The following is a 20,705-nucleotide window of genomic DNA, read 5'->3' on the forward strand; positions in this document are numbered from 1 at the left end:
CCAAAGGGCGAGTGCTGGAAGATGTCTGCAGCGGTAAACTCCATTACCGGAGCCCAACTTGGCCCGGCTGGCTCGAGGGTATGTGGACCGGGACCAAAAACCGGATACGAGTCCGGGGGCCCAAGGTTACTGGCCTCAATAGAGGTGAGACCTGTGTTCGGCTCCACCGCCGATGAGTATGCGGCCCGCGGGGCGGGGTCCACCCCTCCGTCCTTAGGCAATGCAACCTGCTCCGGATTTAGCTCCGAGGCTACTGCAGGGATGATATCCCGAGCAATGTCTGACAGCAGGTCTAGGCCATGCTCGTCGTGACTGTCCGGCGCTCCTGGCATAGGCCCGAATCCATCGAAGATCAAGTCCCCGCGAATATCCGCCGTGTAGTTCGAGTTTCCGAACCTGATCTGGTGGCCAGGGGCGTAGCTGTCGATCTGCTCTAGATGACCAAGCGGATTGGCCCGCAGTGCGAAGCCGCCGAACACGAAGATCCGTCCAGGGAGAAAAGTCTCGCCCTGGACCGTGTTGTTAGCGATGTAAGACGCCATCAAGCCTCAAAGCGACGACACAGAGGAACTCTCAATGAAAGCACCAATGTCGGTGTCAAAACCGGCGGATCTTGGGTAGGCGGTTCCGATCTGTGCGTCTTAGGTGATGGTAACAGGAAGCAAGGGACACAATGTTTACCCAGGTTCGGGCCCTCTCGATGGAGGTAAAACCCTACTTCCTGCTTGATTAATATTGAAGATATGAGTAGTACAAGAGTAGATCTACCACGAGATCGTAGAGGCTAAACCCTAAGAGCTAGCCTATGATGGTATGATTGTAATTGTGATCGGCCTTCTAAGGACCATCCTCTCCGGTTTATATAGACTCCGGAGAGGGCTAGGGTTTAGATGGAGTCGGTTACAAGGAAGGAAATATAATATCTGGATCGCCAAGCTTGCCTTCCACGCAAAGGAGAGTCCCATCCGGACACGGGCCGGAGTCTTGCATCTTGTATCTTCACGCTTCAATAGTCCGGACAATGTATATAGTCCGGCTGTCCGGATACCTCCTAATCCAGGACTCCCTCAATCCCCCTTCGCGTGCAAGCAGCTGCACAGAAAATCAAAAAGGGGAGCTAAACTTCCCAAGTGGAACTGCGAGGCAGGTCATGCAAGGAGAGAAGCAAGTGCTATAGCGAGCCAAGGCTTATCTTTTCGGGATCCCTGAATCCAATAGGGAGACGGTGCCTGCCGTTGTGCCCGTAGTGCCGCTGGGTGCGACCTGCGGTGGTCACCCTTCTGCCTTGCTCGCCATGGCGCTATGCGTCCTCGGGTCCCAGCCTTCGAGCGAGCTCAGACGTCGCTGGTATGCCAGGTCACGATGTCGTGGGCAAGGCTAGGGGTTGAGGGCTGGAGAGCTAGTAGGAGCTCCCGAGGCGCGATGCTCGGGAGGCCCCCCCCTTTAACATGCAAGCGACTAGCAATGCTAGATGGTGGTTGTTCAGGCCGACCCATGACCCGTCGCCAGGTGAACCTGCAGGTTGGATGACCAAGAAAGCCGGGAGCCCCTAGGGCGTGAGACAGGGGCACCGAGGATCCTCTGAGGTGGTGTGTGCGAGGCGGGCCGCAACCCAGGGCTCGATCCCCGAGTTTATTAGCGTAGCAGGGACGGACCCGAGCACCAGCACCATGCCAATGCAAGTGTCTTGAGGCGACGCGAGAATGATGTTAGTCAGCGCATGTGGCGATTGTGGGGTGACAACCATAGACAAGCTCACAAAAATGATTATATAATCTTGATGAACGCAAAGCAACACATGCCGTAAGGCTAGGCCTCATACGGCCTAGGGATAATGCAGCCCGAGGTGCGCCCCCAAACTGGATGAACTAGAGAGATGTCACCTGGTACCGTTGCTGAAGAATTGTTGAAATAGCCAAAAAACGTGTGCCGCTGAAGCCGATCCTCATGAGCCACTCCGGTGCCGAGCCTCGGGAGATTCGGAGGGACCGGAAGGCTCCTGGGGGTGCTCCTCCATCTCTGCCAGGAACGCCTGGTGCCTGGCCACGCAGGCCTCCTAAGCGTCCCTTATGAAGTGCTGGAACACTTCAGCCGCGTTCGGCAGGCCAAACGGCATGCGAACGTAGCTGTTTGGCGGTCCCTCGCATCGGCCGACATGAGACGGCCACATGAGCTGCCGAGACGTGGCCCTGCTGAGCCCAGGGATGTCGATGCAGACGCGGAACTCCTTACCCTCGCCAGGGCAGTGAGTCGTGCCACGTGGCAGGCGACGATCGCCTTGCAAAACTCTTCCTTCCTGGATCTCTTCGATTGCCTTGCCGATGAACTCTTGAACACTTGGTACTTTGTGCCTGCAGCCTTCTCCTGGGAAGCGCGCTTTGAATAGCGCCTCCACATGGTGCCCGAGCGCCACCCTTGTTACGTTGGCTAGATCCGAGGCCCTCCAAAGGAGAGCCCCCAAGCCCAGCCTGAGGGGGGTGCCAGGCGCGCCTTCCTATGAGATGGATGAGGGTGCCGCGTCCGGGGACGCGAGGCACAATGCTGCTTCCTCGAGTGCTGCTCCCTCACGAGATCCCTGGCCCAGCTGCAGCCTCTTTGTCTTGGGGGCGACCTTAGGAGGGAGGGCACCGTCTTCGTCTTTTGTGTTCTCAACTACCGCAGCCTGGAAGGCGTGCTCGAGGGAGCACACCGCATCCTTCTCTTGGCAGGCGACTGTGATGATGCCGCCGCTTCCTAGCATCCTGAGGAGGTTGTAGCCATGATGGGTGGCCGCCATGAACTTGGCCAGTGTTGGGTACCCAAGGATGGCGTTATAGGGCAGGCAGATGTCAGCGACATCAAAGTCGACGAGCTCGGTGCAGTAGTTGTTGCACTCGCCGAAGGTGACAGGGAGGCGAACTTGCCGGATCGGGTGTGTCGACCCGTCGATCAGTCCTGAGAATGGCTTGGTGGGGTGAAGCTGGTGGTATGGCACCTGGAGCCTGTCAAACATCTGGGCAGAAAAAACATTAAGCCCTGCTCCACCATCGATGAGGGTCTTGGTGACGGTCACGTTGCTGATGACTGGGGAGCAGATCATGGGGAGCGCGCCTGCTGTGGCCGCATACTTGAGCCGGTCTGTGGAGTCGAAGGTGATGACGCACTTGGACCACTTGAGAGGGCGAGTTGCTTCGAGCTTGGGGAGCGCCACATTGACCTCACGCGCGAACTGCTTGAAGACACGGTGAGAAGCTGGGGGTTGTGAGCCGCCCAAGATGCAGGCGATGGCCCATGGCTCGTGGAAGCCCCCATCCCCCTCGTCATGGTGGTGATCTTCGTTCCTTCTCGGCGATGGAGGCGGAGGGGGCAAGGCTGCATTGCCCTGAGGGCGGTCCTCACGAGGCTGATCCCTCAAGTTGCCCTCCTGAGGCTGGTCCTGCCAGCGGTCCTCACGAGGCTGATCGCACCACTCCTGGCGCCGATCGCGCCCGTCCCAGTGTCCTTGACCTCGGCCACCTCAACCACCGTAGCCCCGGTCATTACGCTCGGGGCGTCGACTGAGGCGTCCGTCACGGAGAGCCCTGAGCTCCTGGCAGTCGCTGGTGTTGTGGCTATAGACGTTGTGGAAGGCGCAGAACGGGCGCTTGCTTTTGGATGACACGGGATGGTCGCAGCCACGCTTGGTCTCCGGCTGATCCGCGAGCACGGCTGGTCCCTTGCGCTTCGTGTCCTTGGCCCTGGTCTTCTTGTCTTCTGGATCAGCATTTGGGACCTCGAGGAGGGAGAGGCGTCCCTCCTCATCCCTTGCGCACTTGTTTGCGATGTTGAACATTTCCTGGGCGGTGCAGAGGTCCTCGTGGATGGCGAGCTACTCCATCTTGACATCACGAACACCATCGATGAACGCAGAGATGATAGCCTCGTCTGACACCTTGGGGATCTTAAGGGGCACATTGTTGAAGCGCTGGATATACTTCTGCAAGGTCTCTCCAAGTTGCTGCTTGATGCGTCGCAAGTCACCCGCGGCCGGCAGGCAGTCACGAGTGCCCTGGAAGTTGGCGATGAAGCGGCTGCGCATCTCCTCCCAAGAAGAGATCGACCCCTCGGTCAGGTTCAGGAGCCAAGAACGTGCACCATCCTTGAGGGCCATTGGAAACCAGTTTGCCATGATCTTCTCGTCGCCGTTGGCCGCCTCGATGCTCGGCTCATAGAGCTGGAAGAACTCGGCAGGGTCTGCAGTGCCGTCGTAGCGTGGAAACAGGTCGAGATTTAAATTGCTTGGCCAGACGACATTGCGGAGCTCTGGAGTGAATGCACGGCACCCTGCTGTGGTCATCGGAGGTTGTCGAGGGGGTGGAACGTAGTCTTGGTGCACGCGCACCGCCATTTCCTATGGCGGCACGCGAACTTGGTGTTGGGGTGCTGGAAGCATGCGCGCTTCCCCTTGCGGGTGCTGCACCACCTAGCAACTCACACCATCCCGAGCCTATGCCGGGCACTGCGGGTCGCGCTGCGGAGCCATGCGCCTGGGCTCGATGATGGCGTCCCGGGCCGGAGGTGGTGGAGGAGCCCCGTGCGCCACGTCGCCCGCTGCAGGTGGATGCTGAGTCAGTGGGCGAGCTGGTCCGTCGGAGCCGCCGTGCGTGATGCGCGTGAGCCATTCCTCATAGAGATCTCCCACTGGGCGGTAGCAGAGAAGCTCCCGCGCCATGAGCAGAGCGTCATGCACATCCACCTGGCCGTGGTGCGCGTGGGATGACGAAGCTGCTGGAGTCAGCGACGGAGTAGCGGAACGGCTGTCACGGCGCACCGACGGGTGCAACGATGAAGCTTGCTGCTCGTGGCTGACAGGGCCCGTGGCGGCGTTAGCCGCCGGAGATGGAGGGCAGCAGGCACAACCGTCACCCGCCAGAGCCGTCTGAGCGATGCGGGCGGTGACCGCAGCCCGACACTCGGCGTGAGCCCAGCGTGCGGCGGCCATGGAGACATCAGAGTGGAGTTGGATCGAACGACGGAAGAGAGGATCTAACGCACCCCTACCTGGTGTGCCAAATGTTGGATTTCAGGATCTGGCAACCCGTGAAAGGTTCAAACTCTGGGGTGCGTGTGGAAATCTCGACCTGCCCAGCGTGCCTACTCGAGATCTACCTTGGCCTAACGCATCGAGCTCAAAGAGACACAAAGACACCGAGATTTATACTGGTTCAGGCCACCATCATGGTTTAATACCCTACTCCAGTGTGATGTGGTGGATTGCCTCGAGGGGCTATGGATGAACAAGTACAGATGATGAACAAGCCTCAGGAGATGAGGTGTTCTTGAGCTGGTGTGCTGCTCAGGGTGGAATCCACCTCCCTATGGTTGTGGCTAGCCCTACATATAGTGGCCTTGGTCCTCTTTCCAAATATGAATGGGAAGGGATTCCACAATGGCGGGATTTGAAAGGGGACAAGTAGTACAGTCTATCCTGACAAAACTAGTCTTCGCCTGCGAAAAGCCTCTGGTCGTGACGCTGCGCTAGGCTCGGTGATGACCTCCACAATGGAGGGATTTGAAAGGGGACAAGTAGTACAGTCTATCCTGACAAAACTAGTCTTCGCCTGCGAAAAGCCTCTGGTCGTGACACTGCGCTGGGCTCGGTGATGACCTCCGTCCTGCCGCCCTGGCGGTCTTGGTCTTTTTGCACCAGAATGGAAACCTTTGGCTGATTCCTCGGGACCCTGTGCCTGCGGCTTGCCTCCTTTGCACCGAAGAGTAAACCTATGCTCTGCGCCCGTCTGGCGCCTGCTTTGCCTTGGTCGTCATGGCTCACGCCAGCTGAGCCTCATGAGGTAGCTGCATAGAACTCTCCGCCCCTCGGGAGCCCTCCTAAGGAGGTGAAATCCTTCGGGGGTCTTGGCGTCGTCTGCCTCGCGAGGCTTGGCCCCTCGCAAGGGTCTTGCGGTGCTGGTGTTGAAGCTGGGTCGCACTAGGTTGTTGATGGGGCCACGTGGTGGGCCATAGGCAGGCAGGACTGGATACCCCCAAGTCTAGGACACCGAAAAATTTCTCGTGCAAAATGCAATCTGGCCACGTTGGCTCGATGTGCCCCATTAGTTATCGACCTTTATTTTTTTAACATACAATTTGAATGGATAGCTCCTATGGTCATCACATGTGAGTGGATTTATAGGTGGGCTAGGGCCTAGGTGGGCAGGCGGTTGAGTAGGCGGCAACAATCTGAGTGCTAAAACAGGTGATCCAATGCTTGGTTTTGTTTGGATTTTCCAACTCTGACCATTGGATAGAGTGATTCAATGGCTTACATTCAAAGTCATTCTCATACTATAGAATTTTTGATTCAGTTGATGTGCTGCTACCGTCCAATATTCGCGTGCGGTCGTTTCTAGAGTAAAAAAAAGGAGGTACTAGTACTTACTGTGGGAAAGGTGACATGATGGTTGATTCGCTCGAGCAACTTATTATACCGTGGGAATATGGGAGTACCAACGGATTCCAAGAACAGAGAAATGATGGTTGCTTCGTCCGAGCAACTTACTATGGCAAAGGTGGGGCTCTATGATTTGACTGCTCACTAGTCATTACTACTGCGGCGCAATGACCGGGGTGAATCTTTCCCTGTAGTTGTGTTGTGCACTCAATATTACTGCATGGCAGGTGGAGCCGGATGAAGGATGTCCACCATGTCGGCGAAACGAAGTTGAATTGTTTCTGGCATTGCTATCAATCCTTCAGAATTTGTTTATATGTACGCATAATTTTAATGAAATTGTACTGTGATGCTATGAAGGTTTCAACTTTGGTTCCCGCAGGAAAAAAAAGGTTTCAACTTAGGATTCATGTGTCTTGCCTCAAGATTATCTTGTTACAACATTCCATCAAATACAAATGAAACTACCATGGCTGCTAATGTATCTCAATGGTTCGCAGATCAGCGCCAATATTCACATCACAACTGAAGACAAAGTTGTGAGAAGGTGGATAAATAAAGAAAAATATGTAATTGATTGATGTTGTTCGTAGGCATGGCTCCATTTCCTTGGCACATTGTTCATTGCTTGGCAGCTAGTTTCACCCAGCTTTGTAGCCAAAAAAAGAGGTGTATGGAGGACACCACAATCCGATCAGTTTGTGCAGCTCCACTAAAATCGAGCGGACCATCCCTGTTTGCAAAGATATCTAGTCAGTGTGATTACAATAATAGTTGAACTAGATGATGAAACATAACACACAGAAATAGAAGCTGATCACCTCTACGATCTCTCTTTAGGACTAATTTCTTGTTCGAGAAGAATAGGCACGGAGTTGGATGAGGAGGATAGCAAAACCAATCTACCTTTCTGCAGTCCCACGGAAATGTAAAAACGTTGCACGTGTGACATTTTGGCGGAACTGCACAAAACACTCTTAAAAAAAGTGATATGTGCAGTTCACCAAAAGGTCGCAATAGCAATGAGGTGAAAATGGATAGCCCTGTTTGCAAAAGGAGGTAGAAAGGAAACAATTACTGCCCAATAACACGAGTTGAACACACATATGCCGACAAAAAAGAAGCATATTCCATGTAATAAGGGAAAGATAGCACATGGTGGTTTATCAAAAAATGGTTTGAGAACGAGATTGCAAGATGGAAAGTACGCCGGCCGAGATACGATTTAATCAAACAACTAAAGAAGATCCACATGCAGCAACGTGGGAAGATGTGCAATGGAGCAAGGCCGGAGGAAGCTATATGTGAGGGTCGTTGACATGTTACTAGGAGGGCGCCGGCGGCCGGGATCTGCCCATACTGCAGCAGCGAGCAAGTGGCAAAGGACCTACCATGCCAGAGCTTGGTCAGAGAGAATGGCGGGTATCGCAGATCGGGAAGTGCTGCCTCAACACCATCGAACGGAGAGATGATGCACATCCTTGCTTTCCGCCAGCAGACGGGATGAGGCGGGATCACTGACCAACGCTGAAAGAGAGAGGCCACCACCGCCTTGTGTGAGATGGTGTGATGAGAGACAAACCGATTTTTCCATTTTCCCCACAGCAATCGTTTTATATTCTATACGTGACATTGAGGAATATATAACTTTATTTATTTTAATACTAACGTGTCAAGTCTAACTTTGTTTCGTCTAGGCGTGGTACCCGACCCCCCTTCGAGTAAACAACCACTACACGCGTCAAATTATCACGTGGGCTGCCTTTTCGTACAGAAACGAACTCCACCATGTACCCGCGCGGGTGTGGCCAGGAACGAGACGTGAGTATGTGCGTCCTGCGTGAACCTCTTCTTTAGGTGCAGGTACGTATGTGGGTGGGTGTGAGAGAGATGGTTTGTGCGAAACAGAGGCAATGTGTTGATTATATCTCAAACAGAAAAATGTAACATATGCAATGTGTGTGAAACGGAGTCATGGACATGAGATATCGATAGAATTGAAAACAGGGATGAAGTGTGTGGTTGCACGATCGATAAAGAGTGCCATCGAATTTGTGTTTGCCCATGTCAAAGATACATGGCGACTGGCCTACTGGAATTTGAGAGGGTAGAGGTGCAGTTTTTCTCCATGGCATGGATACCTACCTACAACGTTCGACTATCGGTGTGTGTGTGGGGGGGAGGGGGAGGGGGCAGAGACCGATCGACTAGTATATGTGTGGGGAAGGAGAGAGACCTAGCTATGTATTGAGGGAGATCAGTCGGCATCCATGGATATGTGTAGTAGAGGAATAAGGTTGGGAGAAAGACAAAGGTAGAGCGTCGGAGGGTTGGTGGTGGAGTGGCTGCAATATCAATAAGAGAGGGCGGGGGATGTCTGTCTGTCTATGCACGTGCGTGTGAGAGACGGGTCGGGAGGTATGCAAGGATGATGAGGGGAGACGATATGGTTGTCATAAGCATACGTAACTACATAGGAAGATCAACCGTCGTGTGTCCGAGAAAGGGAGAGACACAATTAGCGAGGTAAGTGTATCGATGCGTGGGGAAAACAAATTATAGTCGACCTGGCTATATGTAGGGAGATTAGTACGTATACAGGGGGAGATGGGTGCGGCTAGGAGGTGGTGCGAGAGGCCTACCATGTCGAGGGGGAAGGAGTGTGCGTATGAGATCAATGAAAAGAGGGGCGGGAGTGTGCACCTGTGTGGAACCGTATTGGACATAGGCGGGCATGGACGGTGAGAAGAGAAGAGGGGAAGTATATATGTGTTTGTGGTAGGCACACTTGGCTAGAGAGGTATATCGACTGGTGTGTGCCGGAAAGAAGGAGTCGGGGGCCTACACACACCGCGGGTGGACGACCTAAAGAGAAATAATGAACATGCGCGATGGAGGGGACGCTAAGGGTGGGTGAGAGGGGGGCGGGCATGTGCATGCACGATAGAAAGTTAGCGCTAGCTAGCTACCAATAGAAGAGGATCGTGAAGGTGTAAAAGACGAACAAAGATCATAATTCATTATAAAAAAGTTGATACAGATACTTCAAGAAGATATCATGATGTAGAACATTAATTCTAATTTGGGCTAATGTGTGGCTTTTGCAGCTCAGGTCTGAATACTTTGTGTGATAAACACGGTGTACGTATGGAACATGGTTTATATTATGAATATATAGTTAGTACATCAAATGTACTATTATTTGGAATCAACATCAAGTGTATTCAAAAAATAGAATTCGAGTTCATGTAGTACACATAGTTCATATCTATCTCTATAGTAATCATGTGGTGTGATATTAAGGTAATACACAAATGATGGTTGAAGTTGGCAACAATCATGATTGTAGATTCTTATTGAAATAGAGAAACGAATTCAAATTCAGTTCGAATTGCAGCGGTAGTATAGACATTTGGAATGCACTAAAATGTTGGTGTGAGTAGGTTACATGCATTATACAGCAAGCGAAAAAATTTAATTGGACATAACATGGATTCATACTCCCTCCTTCCATCTTTATAGGGCGTAATGCGTTTTGTAAGACCGCCTTTGACTATTGACAAGATTAATAGTACATGACATGCACAATGTGAAAATTATATCATTGAAAGCTCCTTTCACACACGAATTTAATGGTGTGCTTTGTGTAAGTTGCATGTCATATATTATTGCTCTATTATTTGGTCAAAGTTAGCATCGAAAAATGCATTAGGCCCTATTTAGATGGAAGGAGGGAGTAGCTTTGAATATCATTTGTATAGTAAAACAGGGCAAGACTCTCTCTTTGTGTGGTGTGAATAGTTTTATTTTTTTGTTTTATTTTTGGTTGAGGGAAGTGCGAATTGATTTGGTACGTACAAGTACAATATTACACGTTAGGCTTGTCCCTAAAATTCAACCCGTGCCTTGTTATATCCCAAAAATTCAGATACCATGCTCCCAAAACTGGCGCCTTCACAACTGGCGCCTTGCTATCCCGAAATTACAACGCGCGTGAAAACTCCCTCCAACTGCCAAATCCCGACACGCAAAATCCCCCTTCTAACCCTGAGCCGAAAGGGCCGCTAGTTCAAATCGGTGGGGGGTACTTTTGTAACACACCCTACATTTTGGACAAGCGCGTCCCTAAGTCATGGTTCACCCCCTCCCATCGCCTCCTTTTCACCATTCGAAATCCCAGGCCGCCATAACCTCTCCGCTCCAGCCACGAAATCCCACCCTCCTCCGTCCGCCACCTCACCACTGCCTAGCCGGATCCTCTTCCCCGAAGACATCGTCCACGGCAATAGCTCAACGTCCCTCGTCCACCTCCCCGGATGAGGATCCATCGTCCATCTCGTCATCCCGCCGGTTGAGCCGCCCTGTCCTCCACCTCCAAGGAGCTGCTCCAAAAATTGCCTCATCTATCGTGGCCGCTCCATCCCCACAGCGTCGCCTTAACCTGCTCCACTGGAACCACAGCATCCTCACCGACTCCTCGGACGAAGCCGAGGCCTACTCGACGCCACCAAAGAGGTTGTACACTCAACGCATCACACCTTCTCCTTAACTCGACCTCCCGGCGCCGATGGGGCTCAATCCCGCACCCCCATGGAGCAGCTACCTTGAAGCCGGCGCCGCGGGTGACATCTCCATGGTGGCTCTCCCCTAGTGCGAGGCCCCTTCTATGGTGGCGTCCATACCAGTCGGATCTGTTGCTGCTGCTTCGGCTCTCGCTCGCTCGCGCTGCTGCTTCTGCTCTGGCTCTCGCTCGATCGCTCGCTCGCCCAGCTGCTGCTACTCCGGCTCTTGCTCGCTCGCTCGTGCTGCTACTGCTGCTCCGGCTCTCGCTCGATCGCTCGCTCGCCCAGCTGCTGTTGTTCTAGCTCTCACTCGCTCGCTCGTACTGCGACTCTCCCCCTTGCTCGTGATGCTGCTCTGCTCCAATTTAGCTACACTTCAGTCGATTGAATCGACTTTTGGGTCAGTCAATTTTCAGGGGGTGAGGGGCTCGCCAGAGTTAAGGAAGAACCACCTGCAGTGGGGACGGGAGCTCGCCGAAGAGGTAACCCCTATCTATCTTAGGGTTCAGGGTGGGGGGAGGGGGGGCTAGAGGGCTGGCCGGGGCGGCAGCAGACCGGCGGTGGGGAGTTGTTTCGGGGTGGCGAGGCGGCGCTGTGGCCGGCGGTTCAGACGGTGGTGACTGGTGGCTTAGGGGGGTGCAGGTTGAAGATGAACTATAGGCCCTCCCTAAACTACATGTCAAGTGCATCTGTGCTACCATTGCGTTCAGTTTTGACAGTAACATTCAGATTCCATAGTAAATTTCAGTTCCGACAGTTACGTTTAGACTCAACAGTTTTTACATCATCTGTTGTAGTCAGGTGGTTTTTGGTGATGTAAATTTTACATATATTTTACATCATCTATTGAAGATGCTATTAGAATCCCACTTGAGATTGACGATGTCTGTCTTTTGCTGCTTCAGCCTTGACGTCTTACGGCTCACCGGAGCTGCTCGAACGACAGAACGATCCATCACAACAGAGAAGTGCCCTAGACATCGTCTACAGATTCCTCACATCTTCCTCCACACCTCCGACAGCCACCTCTGCCTCAACTGCTTCAGCAACCAACCCAACAATGCCGAGGTCGACACGGCTACGGCAAAGAAGTTGTACACTTGTTGCATCACTTATTACTATACATTCATGTCGATCCATTTGGGCTATTTTGGTTCAACGGAAAAACATAGCAAAAGGGAATTTTCCAATGGCACTCTACTATTCAATTATTCATGCATTTTGTTGAAAGGAATGAAGCAAAACATCCACCTGGACCTACTTTCAAAATCCTATGCATGAAAACAAGACCAAGTGCATTAGTGGCAGAATAACATTCTAACTGTACATGCTTTCATATGGTTTCACTTTATTTTGGCCATGTTTCTTTGCATTCCTCTGCTCTTCCAATTCCTGTAAACCAAACACCCAAGTTGACAGAAGTCATGTGTTTACAAATGCTCTATTTACCATGTGCGTTCCTATCCTATTCCGGTGTTTTTCATATCCCTATGTTTTTAGAATCATGCAAGCCAAATGAGCCCTTACAGAATTACTTCAGTTACAGGTAGGTGTCGAAGGGAACTTTGTGTGGTTTGTCCAACTCACCTGAGCTGCTCCATCGACAGAAGCATCCACCAAACCAGACATCACAACTCCTGACCATCTTTCGCCGCCTCAGATCTCCTTCCCTGCCGCCAGCACCCACCGCAACGGCATCACCATCATCGACTCAGCAGATGAACCTGAGGAGTACACGGGTCCACAAGAGAGGTCACACTCTTTTGTTTCTGCTTATGTTATGCATTGCTTAAAATTACCTGCTACTTTATCGTCCTGTTCACCTCTTGGACTCCAAGTCAGGTCTAAATTAATGTTCAAACTTGAGTTCTTAATTAGTTGTGGGGCACATATCGAGGAACCAATGAATAGTATCTCTGTCTAATATCTTGTTCACCTAGGGTATGCCTATGTTGTTCATCTTGGGTGGGAAACAAATAGTAAAACAATCATCATCTGTCTTACTATTAAATTAAAGCAATCATCAGCCTGCTATCATTATTTTTGGATCCATCCACTGGTTGTTACCATCACTCTAAATTTCTGCATGCTCTCCTTACATAATCTCACCATATTTTTTTGTATGCATGTCAGATATTGTACACAGTCATGTTGAACATGCAGAGAAAAAGAGAAGAGTTTTGCACGGCAATACAATGTCATGCAGACATCGCTCCATGGTGGGTTCAATGGCAAACCCTCCCTAGCCCTCTCCAGACTATAATCCAGAGGAAGATATCTGTTCTGAGGCGGATTCAGATGCCGCTGACTACTCCTATTTAACCCCCCAAGGTGTTTGCTCTACCTTGGCATGATGATGTTAGTCATATCATGCATATGTTGCCTTGCAGTGCCTACTTTTGACATGATATATGTCATCCGCTTAGTTTAGACATGTTCTATAATGCCACCTGTTTACTTTCTATATCATATATGGGAATTATGCTGTCTCATGTCTTTTAGCCGGCCATATTATATGTGAAATGTGCAATGCCATCCTGTTAAACCAGGCATCATATATTTGAATGATATCTTGCCCATCCTTTTCTTCATCACATTTCCATTTGTCGACAATGTTTGTACATTAAACTACTCTTCCTGTGAATCAGCCATTCGGCTGGGAGATGGAAAAATCTAGAGTGAAAACAAGGCCTTCAGAGCAGACAGTGCTACCTGTTGAAGGAGATCTCTTATTGGGTCCCGATAGCTCCACAAAGATGGATTCAAAGACAGATGACCAGTCCTATTCCCCCACTGAGGTGTATGCACTAACTTGGCACGGTTATACTGCTCATATCATGCATATGGTGTCTTGCATTGCATAGTTTAGACATCATATACACAATATTCAACACCATGTTCTTAGTTCAGACATCATATCGAACGCCCTCTGTTTAGCATATAAATCACATATGTGAATTAAATGATGTGATCCTGATTACTTAGATAACATGTAGGTGAATTATTTCATGCGATCCTGTTTAGTTATTCATCATATCTTTGAATTATGTTATGCTATGCTATCCAGTTTAGATAGACATCATATATGTGAAATTATGTCATGCTATCTGTTTTAGTTAAACAATATACATGTCAACTATTTCATGCCCTCTTTTTTCCACACTATCTATTGCATCTGTCTCTCGTACGATGTCTATACATTCAACTATGTTTCCTGTTTATCACCCATTTGAATTGGAGCGGGTGATGCCAGTATCTAGCGGACTAAAAACACGGTCTTAAAATAAAACAGTGCTACCTCTTGGTGGAGATAGCACCACGGTTGTACATGCACAAGAACCAGCCCTACCACGCATAACCCAAACTCTCACAGATTGTACCCCTACTGCGATGGATAGAGAACCAGCTTCACCCAATCTAACCCACACCCCAGCAGATAGTAACCCAGTTCCTGTTGACACAACATCATCTCCACCATAGAGCTCGCAAACAAGAGCAGTTAGTAAGGCAGCTCCAGTGCCCAAAGGGCCATTACTACCATGGCGAACCCCAACTCCACCAGTTAGTACGCCTATTCCTGTGAAGGAAGCACAACCAGCTAGTCGTAGTTTAGCATCTATCGCATTTGATGTTGTTACATCGTATTTGCGTATCTTCCCATCTTGGAAATATTATACTGAAGATGAAGGAAAATGCTAGTTGCAGGTGTTTGTCCAGGAGTTATGTGTAAGTAATGTTATTCATGGCAATTACTTTGCTTTGTCCCATACATACTACCTCCATGATGGTTATAATACAACAAATTTTCCCATTTTTCTCTATAGAGAAGGACCGATTTGGAAACTCAGGATGAGTTAACCTGTGCTAATACCTCTGCTATCTTCAAGAATGCTTGGTGGCAGTATTGGAATTACTTGAAGAAAACATACTTTAGAGGCAAAGAAACTCATCAAATTCCCTTACGTTCTCCTGAGACACATTTACTGGACGATGATTGGGAATGCCTTGTTCTGTACTGGTCCCAAACCAAGAATGTGGTAAGGTCTATGAGCTCATTTTCTATTTTTAAGTACTATATTCTTGCATCTTACTGTACTCTGTTCATGTAGAACAAGTGCCTAAACCTGAAGAACAACTATTCTAATTTAAGATTCCATTGATATCATAGTTCAAAAAATCGCTAGGCGTTAATTGTGTGTTTTGTCACCGCCTTGCGCTTTATCGACCAAAGCGCATGCTTATGCGCAGTTATGCACATATTAAGCGTAGTTATGCGCAATGCATTTTGCCAATGCCTAGAGCCTAGGCGCGCTTAAGCGCTTGCTTAGGCATGCCTTTTTTAACTATGATTGCTATCGTGCATACTGCTTTGCTCTTGTATCATTGTATTTACTCATACAAACTTATTGTTAAATTAAAGGATCCAATCGAAACTCCAATGGCACAGTAGGTATGTTCATGCATGTTTCTTTAATAGGTTTGCTCTTATCAATAGCTCTGTTGATTTCAATTCAATTGAGTATACAGTTGACTTCTCATATCATGCACATTACTAGCATCACAACAGAGCCAATAGTGTTGTTGTACATGTAGACCCGTGGTACCCATCTGAAATCTTGTTTTGCCTTGTAGTTTCCCACGCTTTATATTCTTTCACTGCTGCTTTGTCTTGAACTGATATGATTTGAACTGTGTCTCTATTTTGATTTGGCAAGACAATGAAGTGACCATAGGACATAGATATATTTTTGTTTGATACTTTTATTATGTACTAGTACTTGGCAATAGAAGACTTGGTAGTTTAATCCTATCCACCTTACTAATGAACTGGTTCGCCGAAATGAGTTTCATATACTAGTACATGCCAAACATGTTATGTGTCTGCTTGTTTCTTCTTTTAGAATGCAGACAGAATATTGGGGAAGAGTGCCTTATTAAGCAATGGTAAATGAAGTAATACAGATAAGGTTCAGGATAGTGAGACATCCTTGTTGGTCTCCAACAAAGCTGATAAAACAGCTAAGGAAGACTATCTTGAAGACAGCAAGACAACCCCCAAGTCCTGTCTTGATTTAGTGTTCGAGTTGCTGGCCACTACCGCTTGCACAAGCTATTCAAACTCACTATCTGAATCAGTTCAGTTTCTTGAGTCTCAACTACAAGCTGAAAGACATCGATCAGCTGTGCTGCGACAAGAAGCGGAAGGACTGCGGAAGTCCCTGGAGCATTCAGATGCATACTTTCTGGTGCAACAACAAGCGTTGGAGGATTTTAGCACCAAACAGGACAAAGCTAATAAGCTTGCTAAGCTTATTGCCAGCATGGTGGATACCCAGGATAACATTTCTTGAGCTCTTCTGAAGTTGTTTCAGTTATGCTCTTGTTTTGCTGTCGTGTTTATTTGCACTGATGGCCAATTTTGACGGCCAGTGTATGTAATATGCTGCTTTGTTCCCTATATTTGCACTGGTGGTGAACTTTGATGCCCAGTGGATGTAATATGTGTAATAGCGGTAATTGGCTAGCATTAATTGCTTGCTTATTTATTTCCTTATTGTCTTGTTTAGTTGTTTGCTTGTAGTCACTGTAGTTCTTTTTCTGTGTTTTTCTAGTGGCCACAATAACCTATTTTTGGATACTAGGCCAAAATAATCATGGCAACACATGGACTGTTGTAACCATGGGCCTTGAGGGAGTCCTGGATTAGGGGGTGTCCGGATGGCCGGACTATGACCTTTGGCCAGACTCCCGGACTATGAAGATACAAGATTGAAGACTTCGTCCCCTGTCTGGATAGGACTTTCCTTGGCGTGGAAGGCAAGCTTGGCGATATGATATGAAGATCTCCTCCCATTGTAACCGACTCTATGTAACCCTAGCCCTCTCCGGTGTCTATATAATCCGGAGAGCTTTAGTCTATAGGACGAACAACAATCATACCATAGGCTAGCTTCTAGGGTTTAGCCTCTCTGATCTCGTGGTAGATCTACTCTTGTACTACCCATATCATCAATATTAATCAAGCAGGAGTAGGGTTTTACCTCCATCGAGGGGGCCCGGACCTGGGTAAAAACATCGTGTCCCTTGTCTCCTGTTACCACCCGCCTAGACGCACAGTTCGGGACCCCCTACCCGAGATCCGCCGCTTTTGACACCGACATTGGTGCTTTCATTGAGAGTTCCTCTGTGTCGTCGCCTTTAGGCCCGATGGCTCCTTCGATCATCAACCACGACGCGGTCCAGGGTGAGACTTTTCTCCCCGGACAGATCTTTGTATTCGGCGGCTTCGCACTGCGGGCCAATTCACTTGGCCATCTGGAGCAGATTGAAAGCTACGCCCCTGACCATCAGGTCAGGTTTGGAAGCTTAAACTACACGGCCGACATCCGCGGGGACTTGATCTTCGACGGATTCGAGCCACGGCTGAGCGTGCCGCACTGTTATGATGGGCATGATCTAGCTCTGCCGCCGGACAGCGCCCAGAGCACCGATCAGGTGTCCGCTCCGACCATTAGCTCGGAGCCGACTCCGCCAGTCGGGGACGGACGGTTGGACGCCGCCCCAGGAGCCGCAATTTCTACGGCGATAGAGCCGAATACCAGCCTAGTCCTTTGCGAGGCCTATGACTCCAAGGTGCCGGACTCCGTCTCGGACTCCAAATCTTCCGCACCCCTTCCGATCGAACCCGATTGGGCTCCGATCACGGAGTTCACCACCGCGGACATCTTTCAGCACTCACCCTTTGGCGATATTCTGAATTCACTAAAGTATCTCTCTTTATCAGGAGAGCCCTGGTCGGACTATGTTCAGCATGGTTGGGATGCGGACAACGAAGAAATTCGAAACCCACCCACCACCCACTTTGTAGCCACTGTCGACGATCTAACCGACATGCTAGACTTCGACTCCGAAGACATCGACGGGATGGACGCTGATGAAGGAGACAACCAAGAACCAACACCTATAGGGCACTAGAAAGCCACCTCGTCATATGACATATACATGGTGGACACCCCCAAATCAGGGGATGGCGATGAAAAAACGGAGGACGACCCCTCCAAGAAGCAACCCAAGCGCCGACATCAGCGGCGCCGCTCTAAATCCCGCCAAAGCAAAAACGGCGAGTCCGGCACTGGAGACAACAACACTCTGGACAGTGCCGAAGATAACCCCCTCCAGCAGGACTCAATGCAGGAGGACGGAAGAGCCAACCCTCATGAGAGAGCGGCAGACAGGGAGGTCGAGGACGACAATTATATGCCTCCCTCCGAAGACGAGGCAAGCCTCGACGACGATGAATTCGTCGTGCCAGAGGATCCCGCCGAACAAGAGCATTTCAAACGCAGGCTTATGGCCACGGGAAGCAGCCTCAAGAAAAAACAGCGTCAGCTTAGAGCTAACCAAGACTTGCTAGCCGATAGATGGACAGAAGTCCTGGCGGCCGAAGAGTATAAACTCGAGCGCCCCTCCAAGAGCTACCCAAAGCGCAAGCTACTACCCCAACTAGAGGAGGAAGCAACTAAACCTACATCACCAGCGTACGATGTGCCAGATCGGCCACCCCATGGCCGCGACAGAGAGGCCTTTCGGCCCTCAACTGAAGCCGCACCCCGGCACCGCTCCAAAAATACCAGAGCACGGGGAAACGCAACAGACCTGCGAGACATATTAGAAGATAAGGCAAGGAAAACAAGATCGATCTACGGATCGTGTGGGCGCCCCACGTCACGTGACGATAACCGTGACGCCGGATATGATAAATACGACCAAGCCAAACACAACAGACAATGCTCATCCGAGCTACGTCGCGATATAGCCCAGTACAGGGGTTCCGCACACCCACTATGCTTCACAGAGGAAGTAATGGATCATCAAATCCCCGAGGGTATTAAACCCGTAAACATCGAATCAGACGATGGCACAACAGATCCCGCGGTATGGATCGAGGATTATCTCCTTCATATCCACATGGCCCGTGGTGATGATCTACACGCCATCAAATACCTCCCGCTCAAGCTTAAAGGACCAGCTCGGCATTGGCTTAACAGCCTGCCAGCAGAGTCAATTAGTTGCTGGGAGGACCTGGAATCCGTGTTCCTTGACAACTTCCAGGGCACTTATGTGCGACCACCAGACGCCGATGACCTAAGCCACATAATCCAGCAGCCAAAGGAATCGGCCAGACAATTCTGGACACGGTTCCTAACCAAGAAAAATCAAATAGTCGACTGTCCGGACGCCGAGGCCCTTGCAGCCTTCAGGTACAACATCCGAGACGAATGGCTTGCCCGACACCTAGGACAGGAAAAGCCGAAATCTATGGCAGCCCTCACGACACTCATGACCCGCTTTTGCGCGGGAGAAGACAGCTGGCTAGCTCATAGCAATAACATAACCAAGAGCCCTGGCAATTCGGATACCAAGGACAACAATGGCAGGTCACGTCGCAACAAGCACAAGCGCCGCATTAACGGCGACAATATCGAGGACACGGCAGTTAATGCCAGATTCAGAGGCTCTAAACCCGGTCAGCGGAAGAAGCCATTCAAAAGAAACCCTCCAGACCCATCCAGTTTAGACCGGATACTCGATCGCTTGTGCTAGATACATGGCACCCCCGAACAACCAGCCAACCACACCAACAGGGATTGTTGGGTGTTCAAGTAGGCAGGCAAGTTAAGTGCCGAAACCAGAGACAAGGGGCTGCATAGCGATGACATGGAGGAGCCCTGACCGCCGAACAACAGAGGACAGAAGGGCTTCCCCCCGCAAGTGCGGACGGTGAACATCATATACGCAACCCATATCCCCAAAAGGGAGCGGAAGCGTGCTCTCAAGGACGTCTATGCGTTGGAGCCAGTCGCCCCAAAGTACAACCCATGGTCCTCCTGCCCGATCACTTTTGATCGAAGGGACCACCCCACTAGCATCCGTCACGGTGGATTCGCCGCATTGGTCCTAGACCCAATCATTGACGAATTTCACCTCACTAGAGTCCTCATGGACGGTGGCAGCAGCCTGAACCTGCTTTATCAGGATACAGTGCGAAAAATGGGTATAGACCCCTCAAGGATTAAACCCATAGAGACAACCTTTAAAGGCGTCATACCAGGTGTAGAAGCCAGCTGTACAGGCTCAATTACACTCGAAGTGGTCTTCGGATCCCCGGATAATTTCCGAATCGAAGAGTTAATCTTCGACATAGTCCCATTCCGCAGTGGCTATCACGCCCTGCTCGGACGAACCGCATTCGCAAAATTCAATGCGGTGCTGCACTACGCATATCTCAAGCTCAAGATGCCAGGCCCTCGTGGAGTCATTACGGTAAACGAAAACACCGAACGCTTTCTCCGAACGGAGGATCACACGGCGGCCCTAGCGGCGGAAGTACAAAGTAGCCTCTCAAGGCAATTCTCCAATCTGGGTGTTAAACGTCCGGACAACGTCAAGCGCGCATGAAGTAACCTACAACAAAACCGGCTGGCACGTTCCCAGCAAGCATAGCAGTGCAACCCCAACCCCAGCCCTCGCCAGATGGCGACAGCGGTACCACGCGTACATAATTACGCTTTGGAAATACCATGGGCATAAGCGGAGGGGCTCAACCACGGCACGCCCAGAATGCGGCTTAACCACACTAGGGGCTCCCTATTTTGCCATTTCCTTTTTTGTATATACTTTCAAGACCCAACTATCCGGAAGGCCTGTCCGGCAACACACTCGTCGAACACACG

The sequence above is a fragment of the Triticum dicoccoides genome, chromosome 1B, assembly GCF_002162155.2.
Source record: "Triticum dicoccoides isolate Atlit2015 ecotype Zavitan chromosome 1B, WEW_v2.0, whole genome shotgun sequence".
NCBI lineage: Eukaryota > Viridiplantae > Streptophyta > Magnoliopsida > Poales > Poaceae > Triticum > Triticum dicoccoides.